Here is a 17,566-nt window from a genome sequence, read left to right on the forward strand (position 1 = left end):
CCCCACCCCCCATCCCCTCTTGTTTACGATTCTCATCAAGTTATCTTATCTTATTTTATGTCGCCATTATCGCTATCACCAAATCAATATTTTCTGTCAAAACACAATACTCATTTTTTGCTACTGACAATTGTGTGATGAATGTGCGTGCGTGTGTGTTTCAGTGAGTGAGTGAGTAAGTGAATGAGTGAGTAAGTGAGTAAGTGAATAAGTGAATTAATTAATTGATTGGCTGGTAAATGAATAAATTAATCAGACGAATGACTAACTAATGAATGTGTGATAAAGTAAAGAAGTGAATAAGCGAGTTTGTACCTTAGTGTATACGCATATACATGCACAATAGATACATATGTAAATGAGCAATTTTTGTACCTACATGCATATATATATACGCTTACGTGTGTACGTGCACCAACCGCAACTACAGTAGTGGTACTCACCAACAATCACCACGGAAGGAATCACACGTACCTGAAAGATAAAATTCGATAAATAAACCTTTCAAAAACAAATTGGTTCAAAATCGAATAAAAATGAAGTTCTTGAATTGGTTGTATTCCAACAAACACTTGATTGGAAGTTGAAAAAAAAATATGAAAGGGAATACTACAAAGTTCGTTCAATAAGAGGAGAAAGAGAGAAATGGAGAAAGGAAGATCAAAAGAATGGAAATGATGAAGAGAGAGAGACGGATAAAACTAGAGGCAGAGACAGACAGACAGACACAGCTACACATATATTTAGTCTCAGTAAATAAACATTTAAGATAATGAACATCGATCCGAAGAAATCGACAAACAATTCAATGAACAACTCTGTGGATGAGTATGTGAAAATTTCAACAAACAAATTAATTTTTGTTTCTCTCTTTCTCTCTTTCTCTCTCTCTCTCTCTCTCTCTCTCTCTCTCTCTCTCTCTCTCTCTCTCTCTCTCTCTCTCTCTCTCTCTCTCTCTCTCTCTCTCTCTCTCTCTCTCTCTCTCTCTCTCTCTCTCTCTCACTCTCTATCTATCTATCTATCTATCTATCTATCTATCTATCTCTTTGTATTTTTTTTCCTTTTTTTTTCTTTTTTTTTGTGTTAGCACTTAATCAAACATACAAACAAACAAGTAGACCCCCCCCTTACCCGCTAAGCAGCCGAGATGACCCCCCCCCCCCCTGTCGCTTGCTGGGGCCATAGCGCCGCGGATAATACGCCCCAAACTAGACAATTCCACTTGGCGAAGTTGGCTGAGGAGGTGATGGAGGGGAGAAGAGAAAGGGGAAAAGAATAGGGGAAAAGGGGAAAGTATGAGAAAGGAAAGTGGGGGAAAAGGGGAAAGCATGAGAAAGGAAAGTGGGGGAAAAGGGGAAAGCATGAGAAAGGAAAGTGGGGGAAAAGGGGAAAGCATGAGAAAGGAAAGTGGGGGAAAAGGGGAAAGCATGAGAAAGGAAAGTGGGGGAAAAGGGGAAAGCATGAGAAAGGAAAGTGGGGGAAAAGGGGAAAGCATGAGAAAGGAAAGTGGGGGAAAAGGGGAGAATGCAAGTAAGGAAAGAGGGGAAAAGGGAAAAATGTAAGAAAGAAAAGGGGAAAGTGTAAGAAAGCGAAAGTGTAAGAAAGGAAAGCGTGGGAAATAGGGAGAAAAGGGAAGGAAGGAAGGAAGGCAGAAGGGAAGAGAAGGATTAAAAAAGGAGGTAATGGAGAAGCTAAGGATGAGAAAGGGGAAAAAAGGAAGAAGGGAAGGAAGAGAAAGGGAGGGGGAAGACAAGACGAGGAAAAGAGAATATGGGAGAAAGGAAGGAGACAAGGTAAGGGGAAAGAAGAATAAAAGAAAAGAAACGAAGCCTGGAAGAAGTGGAAGGGGCATATGCGTGTGTGTGTGTGTTCGTGTGCGTGCGCGTGTACGTGTGCGTATGCGTGTGCGTATGCTTGTGCGTGTATGTGTGTGTGTGCTTGTGAGTGCATTCACATGTACGTCTACGCGTGTTTATGCATACGTTTTCCAATATTATTCTAAGGCCCAAGCAAGACGGAGGACAAATAACCCGGAGGCGCAGGCAATCAGCTGATCCGCTTTTGTATAACAAGAGAAACGCAACTTAATTGAGGGTTGAGGGAGGAAGGAGGCGAGGAGGAGGTGAGAAATATTGTGGCACTCTGTGGAATTAGATGATAGTGAGAAAGATAAACAAGTGGATGATTGAAGGAGAGAGAGAAGGAGGGGGAGAAGGGAGGGAAGGAGCTAGGGTGTTTTCTCCTCCATTTCCTTTGTTTTGTTTATGGTTAAGTTTTCTTCCCTTTTTTTTTTTTTTTTTGTTTCTTCTTCCTAATTTTTTGTCGTTGTTGTTCTGTCCTTTCCCACCCTTCTATAGTTTTTATCCCCTTTTTTCTATTTTTTCTTTTTCATTTTTATTCTGATTGGTTATCTGTTGTTGGTAGCGGTTTTTTTTATTATTATTATCTAATCCTTCCCTTCCTTTTGATTTTTCTCCTCCTTTTCCGTTACCGTTCTCATCTCCATCTCGTCTTCCTTTTCGTTTTATAATTCAGTCCTTCTCTCTTCTCTACTCCCTCTTCGTCCTCCATTACTTCCTATTTCTCTCCTGTACTTCCTTCTTATCCAATCTTTCCATTCTTCCCCCTTTGCTAGCGTCCATCCCACTCACTTCCGCACACATTGGCCACCGGCGGTTTGCGTGGCGAGTAAATGGATGGATTAGTTAATGAATGAATGCGTAGCTGGCGTGTGAGTAGAGTTAACGAGTGAGTGATCGGGTCGGCCAATATATGACAAGTGAGTTAGACTGACTACCTAACTGACTGATTGTGATGAAAGGAGCGCGCGAGAGAGACAGACACAGAGAGAGAAAGGGGAAGAGAGAGAGGGGGGGGGGGGGGGGGGGGGGGGGGGGGGGGGGGGGGGGGGGGGGGAGAGAGAGAGAGGGGGGGGGGAGGGAAAGAGAAGGAGAGAGAGGGGGGGGGGGAGAGATACAGACAGACAGATACAGATAAAAAAAGGACCGAGAGAGAGAGAAAGAGAGAGGGAGGGGAAAGATAAGGACAGACAGATACAGATTAAAAAAAAGAGAGAAAGAGAGAGAATAGACAAAAGACATAAAAGGAAGAAAACAAAGTCTGTACTTCAGTATCTGTGCGTGAGTGCGTTTATAGAACATGTATACAGCGTTGACTTCTAGAATAGGCCTATGTAATGCCAACGTGCGTGACAGAAACAGCTTAACAAAGCGGTTACCCCCATAATCGTGATGACAACTTTCCGACCCGACAATAAGGTTTGGAAACGGGGGGGGGGGGGGGAGGCCACGGAATGCATGCGTGGTCTAGTAAAAAAAAAAAAAAAAAAAAATACGATACAGAAGAATCATAAACGTACACACAGAAGCATACATATGTGTATGCCAAGGGCCTTTGATGTATGCACATTCATACGTATTGTACATATGTTTTCTCGTTCATTCACACTGGCATATATCTATAACCACTTACATAGACACATATATCAAACTCTTACATTCATCTTTATACACAGACACACAAATCGACATGCACGCACACCCATGCACACACAAAACACACACATACTACGCACACGCACACACACACAAACATGCATAAACTATACTAATTTACGAGTTCCGTATTTACTTAAATCCAGGGAGAGCATATAGACTTCCGTAAACCAAGGTCTTCTTTTTTCGTATAATGGACGACTGATGTAAGGAAGGAAGGGAGATATGGAGAGGGAGAGGGAGAGGGAGAGGGAGAGGGAGAGGGAGAGGGAGAGGGAGAGGGAGAGGGAGAGGGAGAGGGAGAGGGAGAGGGAGAGGGAGAGGGAGAGGGAGAGGGAGAGGGAGAGGGAGAGGGAGAGGAGGGAGAGGGAGAGGGAGAGGAGGGAGAGGGAGGGGGAGAGGAGAGGGAGAGGAGAGGGAAGGGAAGGGAGAGGGAGGGGAGAGGGAGAGGGAGAGGGAGAGGGAGAGGGAGAGGGAGAGGGAGAGAGGAGAGGGAGAGGGAGAGGGAGAGGGAGAGGGAGAGGGAGAGGGAGAGGGAGAGGGAGAGGGAGAGGGAGAGGGACTGAGACTATCAAATAAAAAAAATGAAAAAGAAACAAAAGGAAGGTAAAAAAACGGAAAAAATAACCGCAAAAAGAGGAGACAGAGCGAGAAATTAAAAATAATGATAATAACAAAAGAAAAGACGCTGATGGATAGACGAAGAAAAAAAAATGCACAAAGAGAGAAAATATAAAGAAAAAAACAAGAACAAAAACAGCAATTTTCATCTCTAGGAAAGTTGCGCGGAGGGGGGGGGGGCAAAGGGAGTGGTGTGGGGGTGGAGGGGAGCAGAGGTCCACTGCATAAATGTATAGATTGTGCGAAAGTTTTATCCTAAATCATCCAAACAGCTCAATGGAATCAGAATATACAGCTTGCATGTGTTAACATCATGAGGTAACTGCAGCATATATTTTTTATCTTTCCTCTCTTTCTCTCTTTTAACAGGCTTTCCTCTCTTTCTCTCTCCTCTGTTTGCGACTATCAGTATCAGCGTCCGTGTGTGTGTGTGTGTGTGTGTGTGTGTGTAAGTAAATGCGTGTCCTAAACTGTAAGCAATAAACTCAAAACAACTACTTATATTGCATTTAAAATAACACAGCCACAACTTGTCAACAGGGAGCCCACGTTACCTTAAACATACATCTAATATACCTTTAATTTCGCTCATTTTTCCTTCCCCTTAACAATAATCATATGTAAATAGATATATAACAAAATATCTAAAAGCCAAACAGAGGACACGAATAGCAACAGAAGTGACAAACGGAAAAAATACATAATGCTTTTCTCTCCTCCCTAACCCCCTTTCCTCTTCCCTTCCCCTTCCCCTTCCCCCCTTCCCCCCACTCCCACCCCTACACCGTCATTCAATTACGATAAACTATTACTTCCATCTCATTGAAAGTCCAATTGTGTCGAATGAAATTAATATGTAGCATTACTTCAGGTATCTCTTGTTCACTATCCAATTATGTGAATATTTAAAAAAAAGTTAAATATATAGATGGGAGGATATCTTTTTGAGAAGGAGGGGAGGGGGGTAAAATTGATCCGAATATTCGATAGCCTTTTTGACGGCTCTCCCCTCTCTGTCTATCTTCTCTCCTCCTCTCCTCTCCTCTCCCCTCCCCTCCCCTCCCCTCCCTTCCCCTCCCCTCCCTCCCTCTCTTTCCTCTCCCGTCCCTAATTTCATTTAGTCGGCCACCATCTTTTTTTTCTATTTTGAGAAAATAAAGAAAGAGAGAAAAAAAAAGATAATGAAAGAACCATCAAACTTAATGATTAATTAAACTAATGTGGAATCCCCTTACCACCCTCTCCTCCCCGGCCTATGTTCCTACCCCTTCTCCCCCTCCCCCCCACGACTCCACCTCTCCATGCCAATGTCCCAACCCCTGTACCTCCCCCCCCCCCACCCTCATCACTGCCACCTGCCTAAAATGATAGCAAATAACTTTCCCCTTCTTACGGCACACACCTTGTGCTGATGAAACGCTGATAATGGATAATAAAAGAAGAAGATTGGTGTAATTCACACACACACACACACACACGCGCGCGCGCGTACGGAAAGGTTCGAATGGGAAAAGAAGGAAGGGGAGAGGGAGGGAGAGGGAAAAAGGAGTCGGAAAGCAGGGGAGGAAGAAGAAAAAGGAAGAGGAAAAGGAGAAGGAGGAGGGGGGAGGAGGGAGGGAGGGAGGTAGGGAGGTAAGGAGGGAAGAAGGGCGGGAAGGGGAAAGGAAATCCGATTAACAGGAACGAAAACAGGGAGAGACGCTATATAGATATTATGTAGCCTAATCCTGTTTTTTTTTCTCTCCATCTCCATCTTTCTCTTTCCTTCTCCTTCTCCCTCTTCCTCACTCTATTTACTTTTCCTTCTCCCTCTCTCCCTAACTCCCTCCCTCTCTCTCTCCCTCTCTCTTTCTCTTTTCCTCTCTATCTCACTCTCTTCCTCTCTTCCTCTCGACTTTACTTCCTTCCCTCTCTCCCACTCCCTCTACCATTCCCCCTCCCCCTCCCCCTCCCCCTCCCATCCCCGCTCCCTCACTCCCCCCTCCTCTCCCTCTCCCCGTCCCTCATCCTATCAAGAGGTGAGAGAATGAACAGGTTTTTCCGTTGTTTGTTATTTTCATGTTTTGTTGTTGTTGTTGTTGTTGTTGCTTTATCTTTTTTATGAGAGCGGGCGAGGTGAGTGAGACAAGGCGCGGAGAGTAATTCTTTTATGTCAAGGCGCGTTTACTTCCCCGTCTCCGTTTTCCCTCTCGTCTTCATTCTCTTGTCTCTCGCTTTGTTCTCGTTTCCCGCCATTTTTCTCGACGTGGTTCTCGTATTGTTTCTTTTTGCTGATTTTTTTTCTTTCTTTTTCCTTTTCTTCCTCTTCTACTATTCTATTTTCTCTCTCTCTCTCTCTCTCTCTCTCTCTCTCTCTCTCTCTCTCTCTCTCTCTCTCTCTCTCTCTCTCTCTCTCTCTCTCTCTCTATCTCTATCTCTTTTTCTCTATTATTTTTGTTAACGATATTGTTGTCGGTATAATGATTGATTACCTTTTGACAACCTTGTTCCTCTATTTCAATTTTCTGTTTGTAATCTACGATTCTTGCCATTATTAGTATATATAATTACTCTTCCTTTATAATCCTTTTCTCCAAGTCTCCCTAATCCTACTTTTCCTCCTTTTTCTACTTCTTCATCTTCTTCTTCTTCTTCCTCTTTTATCTCCTTCCTCTCCTCCTACTACTCCTCTTCTACCTTATCCTCATCTTTCTCTACGATCTTCTTCCTCCTCTTCATTCTCCTCCTCTACCTCCCCCTCCTCCTCCTCTACCGTTTCCTCTCCTCCTCCTCCTCCTCTAATTTACCTTCTTCCTCTCCTCCTCCTCCTCATTTACTTTATTCCTCTCCTCCTTCTCCTCCTCCTCCTCCTCCTCCATCACCTTCTTCTTGTTCTCCTCCTCCCCCTCTTCCTCCTCCTCCTCTTCTTCTACCTTCTTCCTCTCTTCCTCCTCCTCTTCCTCCTCCTCTACCTTCTTCTTCTTCTCCTCCTTCCCTTCGTCATCATCTTCCTCCATTCGGCGGGCCAACAAAATTTCGTGGGTGGAATCCATAATACAATATTTGGGCCAACGTCAGCCCTTCCTCCTGACATCTGCGCTTGCACGATTTCACTTTTTCTCTTCACCCTTTCTCATTCTCTTTCTCTCTATCTCTTTCTCATTGTCTTTCTCTCTATCTCTTTCTCATTGTCTTTCTCTCTATCTCTTTCTCATTGTCTTTCTCTCTATCTCTTTCTCATTGTCTTTCTCTCTATCTCTTTCTCATTGTCTTTCTCTCTATCTCTTTCTGTGTCTTTCTCTCTATCTCTTTCTGTGTCTTTCTCTCTATCTCTTTCTGTGTCTTTCTCTCTATCTCTTTCTGTGTCTTTCTCTCTATCTCTTTCTCATTCTCCTTCTCTTTATCATTCTAAGATTGTACCTTTGTCTGCCTTTGCTAATCGATCTATTAATATTTCCTGATATGTCTATTTGCATCCATCTAATTCTTTTATTATCTATTTCTTCCTTTCTTTACAATCGTATATTTTTCTAATCTATAATGATCCAAAAATTTCCAATCATTCTTCTTAATTTTTCATCTATTCCTTCGACTTTTCTCCTATCCTTTCTCCTTTTTTTGCAATTCCCAGATCATCATTTGTCGATCTTTTACAAACCATTATTTTTTCTTCTTCTATTTCGTTATTACAAGAAACCTTGCCGATCATTTTCTGTGTTCTTTACTCTGTGATTTATTCTTTCTGGTTTTCCTTTTACATTTTGACCCCTTTTCTATTTCTGCCTTTCCCATATCAATTATCGTTTAACTCCAAACGAAACTTTTATAAATGTTTTTTTGTTGTTGTTGTTGTTGTTATGGCAAGCATCCCATAATGTACTTTTTATGTATAGTAATATATGAATCCTTCTTCGTGTTTTTAATCTGTTATAATCTGTTTCCCAATTTTTCTTCTTACTACTTCTCCACCTTCCGTCCCTATTGCAGTCCCCCCATCGCCAGCGCCTGATCTATTACAAAATCTTCAAGACGCGAACCTATGACGCAACTGTAGTACCCTGTTCTATTAATAAAACCAAGAGCTTCATCCTAAACTATTCTCCTTTCGGCATTTTATTACACGAGACCATCCCCTTCGCGATCTATCTACCCGATCTTGCCCATCTACTCCGAGTGCCCGAGTAGAACATGCCTCCTGAAGGAACTGCCCTTTTGGTGCGTGGAGGAGGAAGTGCCTGGAGGAGGTGATTAGGACGCTTGAGGTAGAAGAGCTTATTGCATCGTATTGTGCCATTCCTATTCACTCGTTTCTGAGAGCTTTCTCGGAGAAATTCGGACACTTCTCACGCCTCCATTGAGTGCCCCGTCGAGAGGTTGGGGAAAGGTTCACTTCCTTTGGAGGAGTCCCTTCTACTTCTCATCCCATTCGACCGTCCGTCCTCACATGTCAAGTGAAATCCATCCATCCCTTCGTCGCGGATCGGTTGAACTATTTTTTCCCTACCTTTATACTTTTTTTTTTTGGGGGGGTGAGGATTGGAGAAGAGTTATGCTAACCTTTTAACTTCGTCCGCATTCGTGTGGCGTCTCTCCAGGTGATTATAAAGACTCAAAATGTGGCATCACAATCCTGGCGGCCTCCTTTATGAGATCAAATAGCCCATTCCTCTGCCTTAATTACTTATCTCGGCCACACAAAGGGACGATCGGCGGGGGACCTCCACTTATCCCCGCCCTCTATAATGTCGCCTTTACATAACCATGATCGCCCTCGCGAGGCGTCATCGTCGTCTGTGTCTTGGATCCACGTCCCTCCTGCGGCCAGTCCTTAAGGATTCTCGTCCTGTGATTCTGAGTCTCTTCTGCCAAATTCTTCATGCGCGTTCTTCTTCTTCTTGTCTCATTCTTTGTCTCTATTCATTCATGATCACTCTTACTCTCACCCTCTCTGTCTCTCTCTCTCTCTCTCTCTCTCTCTCTCTCTCTCTCTCTCTCTCTCTCTCTCTCTCTCTTTCTCTCTCTCCGCCCTCTTTTCCTCTTCTCACTTTTTGACACGTAGAGTGACCTACTTGACCTCCTTGCTCATGTATTCCGTCGACTTAACCTTCCTCTCCCGTCCCCTCCCCACTCCCTCCTTCCCTCCCTCCTTCCCAACACAACACACACTTGAAATTGCTTCTGCCTCTAAGACGCCGTGCCTAACATTCGACTCCATTCTGCCAGGAGTTGATTATACCCCAATCGCTTTTTTATCGCTCTTTATTTTCTCTCTTTCTCTCTCTTTTAGTCTTGCATCAGCATTGCTACTTCAATGTTTGCTTCTGAAGTTCTTTCTACCCAGTAGGTTACTACAGTGCATCTCATGCTTGTTTGTTTTTTCTGTCTGGCAATCAGTCCATACCTTTCCTTGAATCTTTCTCGTTTGTATTTGTTCATTTGTATTTGTTTTTTTTTCTACTTTCCTTTTCTTTCTTTCTTCTCTCTCTCTCTCTCTCTCTCTCTCTCTCTCTCTCTCTCTCTCTCTCTCTCTCTCTCTCTCTCTCTCTCTCTCTCTCTCTCTCTCTCTCTCTCTCTCTCTCTCTCTCTCTCTCTCTCTCTCTCTCTCTCTCTCTCTCTCTCTCTCTCTCTCTCTCTAATTACCACTCTATTCTCCCTCCACCCCTCCATTCATTTTATTCACACCCTTTCACTCTCCCTCCACTCCACTCTCTACATCCCACTTTCCCTCCCTATTTCCATCCCTCTATCCCTCCATCTCCTTAACTTCACGCCCTTCAACTTTCCCGCCATACTATGCCCCCCTCCCTCCCTCTCTCACTTCCCCCTCCCCTCCCTTTATCATTTCCCGACCTCCCTCCTCCCCCCCTTCCTCATTTCCCCTCCTCCCTCCCCTTCTCATATCTCTCCCACCCTCCCCCTTCCTCCTTCCCATTCCCCCTTCTCCCCTCACCTTCCCATTTCCCCTCCACCTTTCCTCCCTCCTCCTTCGTACCCCCGCCCAACCCCCGCCCACCTCCGCCCACACCGGCCTAACCCCCACCCACGCCCGCCCACGACCGGAATCACATCAGCGCTCGCCGCCGAAGAAGGGTAGGGTTGATAGCGGTTGGCTCGTCTTCGGTCGGTCGGGTTGGGTGTGCGGGCGCGCAGGCGAGTGAGGGGAAAACGAGGGTCGAAGGCGTGATGTGAAGGCTTATTGATGTGATGTGAAGGCTTATTGATGTGATGTGAAGGCTTATTGATGTGATGTGAAGGCCAATTAGCGTCATGTGAAGGCTTATTTATGTGATGTGAAGGCTTATTTATGTGATGTGAAGGCTTATTAATGTGATGTGAAGGCCAATTGGCGTCATGTGAAGGCTTATTGATGTGATGTGAAGCCTTATTGATGTGATGTTGCGGCTTATTGATGTGATGTGAAGGCCAATTGGCGTGATGTGAAGATTTATTGGTGTGATGTGAAGGTCTATTGGCGTGATGTGAAGGTCTATTGGCGTGATGTGAATGCCTATTCGTGCGGTAGTCCTCTCGTGTGTATGGACTAATGAGCGGAGGGTCTTGAGGAAAAAAAGGAACAAAAGAGAAGTGATTGTTTCTTTCTTCGGTATGTTCTTTTTACTGCTATGCTCACAGATTCATGTGAATATCATTTGGTTAGATACACATAGATAGAGAGAGAGAGAGAGAAAGAGAGAGAGAGAGAGAGAAAGAGAGGCTAATTCTTCCCCCTCATTCTTCCTTCTCCTGACGGCTCTTGCATGACAAACAAGACCTCCTCCCCCGACAAACCCCAAGCGAGCTAGCTAACGTCGCCCCTTCTCCATCCACCCCATTCCCCCTCCCCCTCCCCCTCCCCCTCTACCTCCCCTTCCCCCTCGCCTTCCCCTTCCCCTCCCCCTCCCTCTCAAACGAAACTTCTGCGTGTCCGCCTCTACGTCAGAGCATTCAGTTGGGGACCGGATATCTGCTCATTCTCGAGAGACAAGGAGCGGCAGAAGCTCTTGGAGGACGACCTTCACCTTCGTAGACACACACAGAGCTTCTTCTTCCTCCTCCTCCTCCTCCTCCTCCTCCTACTCCTCCCCTTCCCCCCCCCCCTCCTCCCTCATCTCTTCCCTCCCCCCCAAACATGAATATTCAAGACAGAGTATTAAGTAAAGGGAACAAGATGTAAAACACGAGTATTGTGATGGTAATGTATCATAACAACACCTTCCACAGGGACTGCCTGCTTGTGCCTGAAAACAGCAGGCCTTCTCGAAATAGACATTTTAGCCAGATAGCCAATTTGGACTGCACATACACCGCATAGGATAGCCAGGCAGCCAATTGGGACCTACATATGTCGGCACAAGATAGCCAGGCATCCTATTTAGACCTACAGTCATCGTATATGATAGCCAAATACCCATCGACAGACAGCTACCTTGGACCCAGATCCAGAACCAAAAACCATAATCGAACACTTAGACACTTAATATAAACGATTTAATCAAGAGCCAACTTTGTCTCAAAAACACTGGAGTTAACAGTGAAGCAAACAAACTGATTTCAAATACACAGTGAAAAGCCATATCAAGTGCTGATGCATTGCACATGGCAAAGAAGCTCGTAACATGGGCTCAGATACAGAGAAACACCTAACGTGGGTTCAAATACACAATGCATAAGAACGAAACAACCAATTTAGGTTCAGACACACAAACCCATATCACCGAAACAACCAACACGGCTTCAGATACACCTTAACTAAACAACTAAAGAGCTAACTTAGAACTGCATACACCGTGTATAACACCTGGATGTTGCTTTTGGCGGTGAGGCTCCAACCGAGTGGAGTTTTCGGGGTCTTTCCTTTGATCTTTTACGTTCGGATACTCTTCTAGCGTTATTTCATGCTTTGAAATGGAGGATTATGTAAAATAAGATAGGAAAAAGAGCTAAAGAGAGAGAATGAGAGAGAGAGAGAGAGAAAGAGAAGGAGAATGTGATAGAGAGATGAGTGAGTGTGCGAGTGTGTGTGTGAAAGTGAGAAAGGTAAAGAAAGAGAGCAAGAAGGAGAATGCGAAAGGGAGAGAGAGAGAAAGAGAAAATGAAAGAGAGAGAGAGAGAAAGACAGAGAAAACAAGCACATAAATCCCACAGACGCGAACATGTATCAAGACCTTATATATCAAAACAGGCAATCTGCGTTTTAAAATTCAATTTGGTTCTGACAACTTTTTCCGCCATTAACCGCAGTGCTAATCCAATATCTCGTAACGACAACATTAAACACACTTGAAGCACTAATTTTGCTTGTTTCTCCTCATCATAACCTAATTTTTTAAAACACAATTTATCACTAAGAGAGTAAAAAAGAAAAGAAAAAAAGGAAGGCGAGGTATTTACATTTGTTTTTTCTTCGCCATTACACTTGCATTCTAACGCATTTCAATAACGGTTGTAAAAAAAAAAAAAAAAGGGGGGGGGTGAGATATTCAACTGTACATCCAGTCTCATAAATTCTTCTCTTCTATGATGGCTATAATACTGTAATAGGTATTTATTAGCATTTATTTTTTCCCATAATATCTTAATCCTTATTTATCGAGAAACGGGTCTTTCGCCAGACAGAAATATGATCACCAGGTCAATTATGTCATGTTGTTGACCAAACTAATGTATTTCCTGTCAGAGCCTGTCCCTGGTGTCACTTCATGAAAGCTCTTAATTCATGTCTCTTGAGAAAAAAGAGAGATGAAAAAAATAAAGGAATATATATATATATATATATATATATATATATATATATATATATATATATATATATATATATACATACATACATACACACACACACACATATATACATACACACACACACACACACACACATACATATATATATATATATATATATATATATATATATATATATATATATATATATATATATATATATATATATATATATATATATTTGCATATACATATATATATATATATATATATATATATATATATATATATATATATATATATATATGTGTGTGTGTGTGTGTGTGTGTGTGTGTGTGTGTGTGTATGTATATATGTGTGTGTGTGTGTGTATGTATATATATATATATATATATATATATATATATATATATATATATATATATATATATATATATATTTGTGTGTATGTATATATGTGTGTGTGTGTGTATGTATATATATATATATATATATATATATATATATATATATATATATATATGTATGTATGTATATGTATATATATATATATATATATATATATATATATATATATATATATATGTATATGTATATATATATATATATATATATATATATATATATATATATATATATATATGCGTGTGTATGTGTGTGTGTGTTTGCGTCTGTATGTGTGTGTGTGTGTTTGCGTCTGTCTGTGTGTGTGTGTGTGTGTGTGTGTGTGTGTAAATGTGTCTGACATCATGCTTGACTAATATTACGTATCCACAGATAAAAGTGAGGTAACCAGCATTATAGTGTAAAGGCACTATAGCACGACCGGTGTTATCATAGCAATCCTCACTTTTGAAATATCATGCATTTCATTAATACAGTATGAGATTCGCGTGCGTAGATGCACTGCATATGTGCATGCATAATCTTTCAGTACATGCCTATGTGTATTCATGCACGAATATATGCATGTTCGTATAATGACATCTGAATGATCTAAATAACAAATGTTTCATAAAGGTTCTGTTCGTTAATGAACGTAATGCTTTTTATGCATGCATGCGTGACTGCATGAATATAAAACATCGAAAACACGATTCTGTTCAATCGGACGTGGCCAGAATGATGTCAGAGGAGATCTAAATGGCGTCACAGGAAGGAGAGAGAGAGAGAGAGAGAGAGGGAGAGAGAGAGAGAGAGAGAGAGAGAGAGAGAGAGAGAGAGAGAGAGAGAGAGAGAGAGAGAGAGAGAGAGTGCAAAAAGGTCCTGGTGGCGACCTCTACATGAAAAATGGCAGCGTGGCTTTGGGTGTGAAGAACATGGACGAAACAGCTTTTTTTTATTTTATTGCTTAAACTTGAACAGTAGTATATTGGAGCGAGGGCTGCTCCACGAAAGGAGACTCTCTACCACAATATATGATTTGTCTGAGGATATGTGTGAATCATGTCATGTCATGTCATGTGACATTGTGATGATAAGAAAGAAGCGTTGCATGTGCACATAGTTCATGCGAAGGGAAAGACAAAATAACACTGGTGTGTCTGACGTGACAGTAAGAGAGGGGCAGACAGATAGGTGAAGCAACGAACCTACGTATATATATGTAAGATATATATATATATATATATATATATATATATATATATATATATATATATATATATATATATATATATGTGTGTGTGTGTGTGTGTGTGTGTGTGTGTGTGTGTGTGTGTAACAAATAGAATGACATGAATGATGAATGAATTATATGGAATACAATAACGAAAGCATACATATTCGATGGACATAATAACAATGGCAGCTGACATAAGATATAAATATAAATGGTTATTGCGAGGTTTCAGAAATTGAGAGAGAAAGACACAGAGAGAGGGGGGGGGGGGAAGAGAGAAAAAGAATGACAGAGAGAGAGAAAGAGAGATAGAAAGAGGAAGAGAGTGAGTGAGAGAGAGGGATGGGATGATCCAAATTCCTACAAAGAATTTCCTTTTTTCTGTATTTTTAGCGTTGCTTTTAGTGCCTATAAGTTTCTTATCAAAAGCTGAACTCAGCTCTTTTAGTAGCGTTAAAAAATCACTTAAACGGTTTTGGCCAAATGAGAGAGGTACCTTAATATCAGAAGAGGATAGAAGCAGATGGAGAGAGAGAAAAAATCAATGTAAAAGAAAGTAAGAAAAAAATATAGAGAGAATAAAGAATGAAAACAAATCGATAAATAAATAGATAATAAAAAATAGATAAAAGGAAAGAACAGTAGAAAGAGGAGCGCGAAAAAGAGGAAGAATATGACAATGGAAAATGAGAGAAACAGAAGAATATGATGATAAACAGCTGTTCCTACTTCGACTGATCAAGGCGAGGGACTTCCCCTCTTTGCGAACATCGGTTTCCAAAGGACGAGGAGTGCATAAACTTGGGTAATGAGGATGGAGGAAGAGGAGAGGGAGGTGGAAGAGGAGAGGGAGGGGAAGGAAAGGGGGAGGAAGAGGAGAGAGTGAATGAGGAAGCGGGGGCGAGGAAGAGGAGTGGGAGAAGGGGGAGGAGGAGAAGGAGGAGGAAGAGGATATGTAGAATGAGGAAGAGGGAGGAGGAGGATGAGGAGATTAACAATGATAATGTTAATAAAGATAATAATATTGACAATGATGAAGGGAGAAAAATAATGAAAAAGGAGAAGACAACAAGTCAACAAGAATAAAAAATACAACAAAAAAATACAATACCCCTAACTAAAAACAAAACATATTCCAAACTTCCATAAAACTTCAACCTCCCCCCTACTCCCCACCCACCCCCACCCCCGCCCCCCACCATAATCCCCCTAAAAAAAAGAAGTAGAGATAACGAAAGAAAACCAAGAACGAGCTAAGAGCTGAAAGCAAGCAAGCAAACAAGCAAGAAAAACGCTGGCTTTCCCAAGAGTAAATCCAGGCAGTTGTTCCCTCGCTCATCACAAGCGCGAAATGAAAACCGAAAGGCCTTTAAACACTCAACTTCAAAAGGGGAAGTTCGGTTAATATCGCCCCCGCCTTTACGAAGGAAATCATGAAGGAAGGAAAGGAAGGAGGGAGGGAGGGAGGAAGAGAAGGAGGGATGGAAGGAGGGGGGGAGAGAAGGAGGGATGGAAGGAGGGGGGAAGAGAAGGAGGGAAGGAAGGAGAGAGGGAGAAAGAAAAGGAAGGATGGAAGGCGGGGGGAAGAGAAGGAGGGAAAGAAGAAGGGAGGGAGGAAGAGAATGAGGGAAGGAAGGAGGGATGGAAGGAGGGGGGAAGAGAAGGAGGGAAGGAAGAAGGGAGGGAGGAAGAGAAGGAGGGATGGACGGACGGAAGGAGAGAGGGAGGGAGGGAAGGAGGGGGGAAGAGAAGGAGGGAGGAAGGAGGGTGGAAGAGAGGGAGGGAAGGAGGGTGGAAGAGAGGGAGGGAAGAGGGAAGGAGGGGGGAAGAGAGGGAGGGAAGGAGGGGGGAAGAGAAGGAGGGAGGGAAGGAGGGGGGAAGAGAGGGAGGGAGGGAAGGAGGGTGGAAGAGAGGGAGGGAAGGAGGGGGGAAGAGAAGGAGGGATGGAAGGAGGGGGGAAGAGAAGGAGGGATGGAAGGAGGGGGGAAGAGAAGGAGGGATGGAAGGAGGGGGGGAGAGAAGGAGGGATGGAAGGAGGGGGGGAGAGGAAGGGATGGAAGGAGGGAGGGAGAGAGGGAGGGAGGGAAGGAGGGGGGGAGAGAGGGAGGGAAGGAAGGAGGGAGGGAGGGAGAGAGGGAAGGATGGAAGGAGGGGGGGGGAGAAGGAGGGAAGGAAGGAGGGGGGAAGAGAAGGAGGGATGGAAGGAGGGGGGAAGAGAAGGAGGGATGGAAGGAGGGGGGAAGAGAAGGGGGGAGGGAGGAGGGGGGAAGAGAAGGAGGGATGGAAGGAGGGGGGAAGAGAAGGAGGGATGGAAGGAGGGGGGAAGAGAAGGAGGGATGGAAGGAGGGGGGAAGAGAAGGAGGGATGGAAGGAGGGGGGAAGAGAAGGAGGGATGGAAGGAGGGGGGAAGAGAAGGAGGGATGGAAGGAGGGGGGAAGAGAAGGAGGGATGGAAGGAGGGGGGAAGAGAAGGAGGGATGGAAGGAGGGGGGAAGAGAAGGAGGGATGGAAGGAGGGGGGAAGAGAAGGAGGGATGGAAGGAGGGGGGAAGAGAAGGAGGGATGGAAGGAGGGGGGAAGAGAAGGAGGGATGGAAGGAGGGGGGAAGAGAAGGAGGGATGGAAGGAGGGGGGAAGAGAAGGAGGGATGGAAGGAGGGGGGAAGAGAAGGAGGGATGGAAGGAGGGGGGAAGAGAAGGAGGGATGGAAGGAGGGGGGAAGAGAAGGAGGGATGGAAGGAGGGGGGAAGAGAAGGAGGGATGGAAGGAGGGGGGAAGAGAAGGAGGGATGGAAGGAGGGGGGAAGAGAAGGAGGGATGGAAGGAGGGGGGAAGAGAAGGAGGGATGGAAGGAGGGGGGAAGAGAAGGAGGGAAGGAAGAAGGGAGGGAGGAAGAGAAGGAGGGATGGAAGGAGGGGGGAAGAGAAGGAGGGATGGAAGGAGGGGGGAAGAGAAGGAGGGATGGAAGGAGGGGGGAAGAGAAGGAGGGATGGAAGGAGGGGGGAAGAGAAGGAGGGATGGAAGGAGGGGGGAAGCGGAGGAGGGAAGGAAGGAGGGGGGGAGGAAGAACAGGAGGGATGGAAGGCGGGAGGGAGAGAGGGAGGGAGGGAAGGG

This window comes from Penaeus japonicus, unplaced genomic scaffold, assembly GCF_977035675.1.
Source record: "Penaeus japonicus unplaced genomic scaffold, GWHDUDI00000001_assembly GWHDUDI00000009, whole genome shotgun sequence".
NCBI lineage: Eukaryota > Metazoa > Arthropoda > Malacostraca > Decapoda > Penaeidae > Penaeus > Penaeus japonicus.